The sequence below is a fragment of the Petaurus breviceps genome, unplaced genomic scaffold (assembly GCF_028583685.1).
Source record: "Petaurus breviceps papuanus isolate PSGF00001 unplaced genomic scaffold, PetGlider_PUasm1.0 90537, whole genome shotgun sequence".
NCBI lineage: Eukaryota > Metazoa > Chordata > Mammalia > Diprotodontia > Petauridae > Petaurus > Petaurus breviceps.
Genome location: NW_027187271.1, coordinates 1,047,466 through 1,054,163, shown reverse-complemented (window position 1 = coordinate 1,054,163; position 6,698 = coordinate 1,047,466). Strand labels below are relative to the sequence as shown.

The 6,698-nt window shown below is 39.3% G+C and overlaps 1 long non-coding RNA gene across 1 annotated transcript in view; it reads left to right on the top strand.

Moving 5' to 3' along the window:
• LOC138142216 (uncharacterized) overlaps positions 1 to 778 on the top strand; it is a 3,451-nt gene extending 2,673 nt beyond the window's left edge. Inside the window, exon 3 of the long non-coding RNA XR_011163382.1 lies at positions 482 to 778. This is a non-coding gene — a long non-coding RNA (uncharacterized lncRNA). The remainder of the gene's footprint in view (positions 1 to 481) is intronic.
• Positions 779 to 6,698: the final 5,920 nt, after the last annotated feature.

Below are 6,698 nucleotides of genomic sequence, written 5' to 3'. Positions count from 1 at the left end.
GTGGTGCCTCTAAGACTTGAAGGTTTGATCTTCTTTTCTCCTCCTACTGTTCGCTGTCTCTTGTCCCCTTTATTCTCACCACTTGAGGGACAGTGGCCGATGTTGAGCAAGATTTAGATGTGGAAAGGACTTTAGAGGTCATCTAATCTGTCGATTTACAGATTAAAAAACTTGGGGCCAGAGAAGTCCAACGATTTGCCTAGGGTCCCCCAGGTTAGTAAGTGGCAGATCCAGGATTGGAATCCAGGGTCCTCTTTTTACTGCAACATACACTGCTTCACATGATAATCATAATTTTGATCAGTTATTGAAATTATTGTTACTTGGATGATTTAGACCTAGAAACAAAAAGTGTGAAAACAGTTGAACAAATTGTGGTATATGAATGGAATGAAACAATAGTATACTGTATTGTATCTGTGCCTCTCATACATACTAACTGTGTGATCTTGGACAAATCACTTAATCTGTCCACTTACAGATTCTCTAAACTGCAGAGAAGATGCCAATCTGCATTGGTAGAGGAAGGTCCTCACTGGGAGCTTCCTGTCCTGATGAAATCACAGGTCCAGCTTAAAAAAAAAAAGATGAATTTGAAGAATTTAGAAAATCTTGGGAAAACTGGCATGAACTGATGCAGAGTGAAGTTAGCATTACCAGGAGAAGAGTCTACATGAAGACCTCAAAAGTTAGTTTAGTGTTTAGGTCTCCATTTGTAAAGAGGCGTAATAAGGTGTTTCTCCAGGTCTGCTTGTGGGAGTAATAAAATTCCATGGATCCTTTATTATAAAATTCCAGTATCCCTTCATTCTAGGCTGACTTGTGTCTGCCCTCAGGGACTTATCTTCTCTTGTATAGAGGATTTTTCTTTGATTCTGGTTACTAGTCACTCTTGGTTTACAACCCTTCTTGTAAATTAACTTCAAGTTGGCTAACGGTATAATCGTAGAGTGACCCAAGAGGTTTATGATATATTGGGGAAAAAAATCGCTACTTTATTGCCTCCTCCCACATCTCTTTTTTTTTTTTTTTTGGAGGGCAATTGGGGTTAAGTAACTTGCCCAAGGTCACATGGCTAGTTTTTGTGTTAAGTGTCTGAGGCCAGATTTGAACTCAGGTCCTCCTGACTCCAGGGCCGGTGCTCTATTCACTTTGCCATCTAGCTGCCCCTCCTCCCACATCGCTTGCTGAGGTGGGCTGGCTCTGCCACTTTTCCCAGACTGACCAGTATCCCTAACCTCTGTCTGTAACACTAGTAGTGATTACACAGTGGTTAGTAGCTATTTCTTTCTTTTATATAAAGGGTAATAGACAACAAAATGGGAAAGAGGGCAAAAGGATAGAGTATTTGTTCATAGGATATATAGAGCCCAGTACTAGATGCTTCTGTCAACAGGAGTGAAAAACAGGCTTTCTGCTTAAATTCCTTCCCTCTTGTGGAAAGGATAGACAGAAGCATCTCTGAGGAGTTGCTCATTTAGAAGGGTAACATTTTGGGCGGCTAGGTGGCGTAGTGAATAGAGCACCAGCCCTGGAGTCAGGAGGTCCTGAGTTCAAATTTGACCTCAAACACTTAATACAAAAACTAGCCATGTGACCTTGGGCAAGTCACTTAACCCCAATTGCCTTCCAAAAAGCAAATAAATAAATAAATAAAAATAGAAGGGTAACATTTTCCCCTAATTTAAAGATAGGGGAGAAGGGTAATCTTCTCTGAGAAGCACTCTGGTAATCTCACTAAACATTGTCATTATCAAAGAAGCAGATGGTAATTGCAGTTCAGTGATTCCTTATCTTCTCTCTGAAGAGCCTAGCTAGGAGATGAAGAAAGCACTTGGCCGCCTACCATCTCTTCACATGACAGCAAGATGGTGGATATGAACTCTGTCTTCTTTCTTTCCTTTTTCTGATATCTTTCTTCAGAAGTCTTCGTGACAAGACTCTGTTGTCAACAATCCCAGAAAAACTCTGCTACTTCCATGAACATTAAGAGATTGAGGGGAAGGGGCAGCTAGGTAGCAAAGTGAGTAGAGCACCGGCCCTGGAGTCAGGAGGTCCTGAGTTCAAATCTGACCTCAGACATTTAACACAAAAACTAGCCGTGTGACTTTGGGCAAGTCAACCCCAATTGCCCTCCAAAATGCAAAAAAAACCCCCAAAAAACCAAAAAGAGATTGAGGGGACAGTAAGGAGAAAAAACCTTAGTTCACAGAGGAAGTACAGCCAACTGTACTAACCTCACAGGGTTGTCATAAGGGCCAAATAAGATAATATTTATAGGGGGCGGCTAGGTGGTACAGTGAGTAGTTCACTGGCCCTGGAGTCAGGAGGACCTGAATTCAAATATGGCCTCAGAGTGACCTTGGGTAAGTCACTTAACCCTAATTGCCCTACCTTCCCCCCTCCAAAGAGCCAAAAAAAAAAAAGATATTTGTAAAGTGCTTAGCACAGGGCCCGAGATACAGTAGGTACTATATGAAGGCTACCTATTAATGCGGTAGTTCTCATTTGACTGGTTCTTTCCTTCACTTTTATATTGTACTTATCTCTGTAAGTTATGATTAATGAAAATTTTGCTACTTAAGGTAAAAATTCCTGGGATTGTAATTTGTTTCAAGCTTTAATTGTAGGGATAGTTGTCTGAATGTTCACAAAGCCAATAATAGAAAGTGACATGTGCAGCCGTCTGAGGACTGCTAAGGTGGATGTCTGTACCTGGGAAAGGTTGTAGGATGACCTAGGACACAGCCTAGGTAGGATCCTCCTGACTTTATTTCCTCATTGTGTTATTTCCTTTTTGGAAAAGGAAAATTCCCACCTGGTTAATCCTGAGCCTTGCTTTAATACTCTGTAACTATATAATTGGCTGTCAGATATGACTCATGCCTGGAATCAAACAGAACTAAGGGAAATTTCCCCCTGTTATATATTAACTATGTCCCTTTTTTTTCCTTTTATAGCAAATTTCTGTAATCAAGAAATTTTTCAAAATTATGTTTCAAATAAATGTTCCTCGTTCCTTCGACCTTCAAGGATTGGTCCAACCTTTATGGTTGAAAGGAGAGAATGAGAAGGGAGTTACAGTTTTCATATTCATTTATGTATGTATAATAAATATACCAATAATTTAGTTTTCTCCATTCTGCCTCTCTGGGTCAGGAGTCAGAGCTCACAATGCAGCTTAAACTGACTAACCAAAATTCTGACAATACTCCCAATCACTGAACCTGAAGTGAAGTGAATCAAAGATTGCAGAACCTGTTCCCTTCACAGAACTCTGGTTATGTACTCTAGGGGAGGTGGTCATGATCCCCAATGACTTGACTCCAGAACTGTTGTATTGTGGGATTTGTGGGTTTCTCATGGGAAACTACTAAACAATTCCTTCCCCCTCCTTCCCTGGTTGTGATTAAGTATATAATCTGTGCTTTTATTTCAGCTATGAGAACATTCTTCACTCTGAAACTGATTAATTAAACTACTTGATTACTGGCACTCCTGTCTCTAGGCCTGCTTTGTGTGGCTCCAAGCATTCTCAGGTTGGAGACTAGCTCAGTAAAAAATCCTGTTAACACTATTATTCCCATTTTATAGATGATGAAATCTAGGCAAATAGAGGCTAAGTCAGTATTTGCCCATAGCTAGTAAGAATCTGAGACTAGCTGGGTGGCTCAGTGTATAGAATGTTAGGCCTGTAGTCAGGAAGACTCTTTCTGCTGACCTCAGACACTTAACTAGCTATATGACCCTAGGCAAGTCACTTAACCCTGTTTGCTTCATTTTCCTCAACTGTAAAATGAGTTGGAGAAGGAAATGGAAAACCACTCCAGTTTCTTTGTACAAGAAAACCCCAAATGGGGTTTATCAATTGAGTTATCCAACTCCTTGACTTCAGGCCCAAAACTGTGCCATCTAGTTACCCCTATTATCAGACATGGCCAATGTGTTGGTCTGTTTTGCTTAACTGTGCCTTTCTGTTAGAATTAAGGGTTTATTTGGGAGGGGAGAGGTGACTGACAAGTGATAGTGATGCAATAAAAAGAAAGGGAAGCATCCAGACTTACAAAGGTTCTAAGGGCAGAAAAATTTTATTTACACGGTAAAGGACTAGAAAGATTTTGCATCTAAATTCATGGCAAATGAAGAGATTTCTCAAAGGTCTTACTTAGGGTGAGCCAGCCCTCCCCCAGGGACCTGACAATTCACATGACTTAAAGCAGTAATGACTTAAAGTCATAGGAAAGATTAGGGCCTCCTCAGCTGTGATAACAATTCATCTTCTTCAGATGCCTCTCTCCCTCTTCCCAGCTTTCCCTTTTGCTCCTGCTCCTTGACGCTTTCTTTGTTTCTCTCCACCTCCCCCCCCCCCAGAAGATAGTACCATTTCTCGAGCAGCAGCAAACACTGACTATCCTGCTTCTTTTTCACCCTGATGGCATCCACAGCTCCACCTTTCACACAAGGGGTCTCCTTCAGTGGCACAGAGGAGGACCCCACACAAAGCTGTCACATGATCATTATGAATCTCTGATTTTCCTCTTTTGGTGAATCCCTTTCATTTTTTCTCAGCTTGTCAGTACCTGGGCAGTCTGCCTCCCACTTAGTCAGCACCTTCCAATGAATCTTCTGGGATTTTGGAAAGGTGCTCCCACTCTCCATTTGCCTCCCACCTTCCTAGGCAAGGTTATGCAAATCATTCCAGGTTGCTGTTTGCTTCCTGAGTAAGAAGAGTCACATATTCCCCATATTTGAAAAAGAAAGCCTGCAATTAGGGAAAGGAAGATTCTTACCACCTCAGTACACTTCGAATCTTCCTAGTGCCATGCACAGTGCCTTGCAATGATAGATATTTAATAAATATTTGTTTAATTGAATTGAGCTCAATTAGAGGAGTTAAGTAATAGAATCTATTATCCTTGAGCTGTTCCCAAAGGCCTAGACCACCTCTGGGTGATACTTATCTGTTTTTAGCTCAGAATCCCCACCCAGAATCCTAGAAATACAGAACAATTCAATCTGTCCTTGAGAGTAGGCTGCATAAGGCATCAGAGGTTCCTTTCTTAAGCAGACAGTTGACACAGAACCATGAGAACAGGAATAGGGACAGGGCCTATGATTTCATTAGTAGAGGGAATGACCAGATGGGGAAACTCCCTCTACCAATGCAGATTAGCATCTTCTCTGCAATTTACAATTTTAAGAGTTACCAAGAGCATGGAGATGAAATATGTAAGCCAGAGTTACACATCAGAGGCAGCACTTACTCCCAGGTCTTTCTGACCTCTAAACTGTCTTTCTGTTCCTTTTCTCTCCACATTTTCTTTACTCTCTATTCCTTTTAATATACATTTCTGTATCATGGAGGCAATTACCTATTTTATCAGTTTACATAATGTGGGAATTAATTGTTCTTTGAGGTTTGATGGAATTCATTTATAAATCCATATGGTCCTGAGGCATTCTTCTTTGAGAACTCATTTATGATTTATTCAATTTCTTTTTCGAAATTGGATCTTGAAAATCCTCTATTTCTTGTTCAGTTAATCTGGGTACTTTATATTTTTGCAAATATTGATCCATTTAATTTAGGTTGTCAGTTTTACTGGTATACTTTGACAAAAAAATTTCCAATGATTTCTTCTCCATTTGTTGTTAATTTATCTTTTTTATTTATACTATTGTTAATTTTGTTTTCCTCTTTTTTAAAACCAGTTTAGCTAATTGTTTATCCATTTCATTGTCTTCAAAACCCTAGCTCCCAGTTTTATTGATTAATTCAATTTATTCTTATTTTCAATTTTGTTAATCTCTTCTTTAATTTTCAGAATTTTTATTTGGGGATTTTCTATAATTGGGCTTTTCAAATTTGTTGTTTATCTAGTTTGTTTTACTGAACTGGTTTAATTGAGTAATTTACTGAACTATTCTTTCGGTCTTTTGTTGATGAAAATGTTTAGAGACATAAATTTTCCCCATTTTGATTATAAGTGTGTGTCTGTATATGTATATATACAGACACACATATATATGTAATATATGTATTATATATAATGTTGATTATATATCTCCCTCACATATATGTGTGTATATATGTGTACCTGCATACATAGACAGAGGGCACAAGATCAATTGAATAGGAAGGTATGATACTTAAAAGGTGAAATTGAGAGGTGAGAGAGGAATATAATGAGAGGAAATGGGGAGAGACAGAATGGGGTAAATTATCTCATATAGAAGAGGTAAGGGAAAACTGTTACAATGGAGGGGAAGAACATGAAGGCAAAAGGGAATGGGTCAACCTTACTCTCATTGAATTTGGCTTAGGGAGGGAATGACATACACACTAAATAGAGTATCTCACCCTACAGGAGAGTAGGGGGGAAGGGGATGAGAGGGGGAATGATGGAGGGGAAGGCAGGTTGGGGGTAGGGAGGGAAGTTAGAAGCACACACTTTTGAAAAGGGACAGGGTCAAAGTAGAGAATACATATACACACACTCACATATGTATTCATATACCCATATACTCACTTATATAGACATATATATGTATATATACACATTTATGTTCCCTTCAACTATTATCATACTGAGAAAAGTTTCATAAGTTATAATTTTCGTTTTTCCATGTAGGAATGTAAATAGTTCAGCTTTGATAAGTTCCTTATGATTTCTTTTGCCCGTTTACCTTCTCATGCT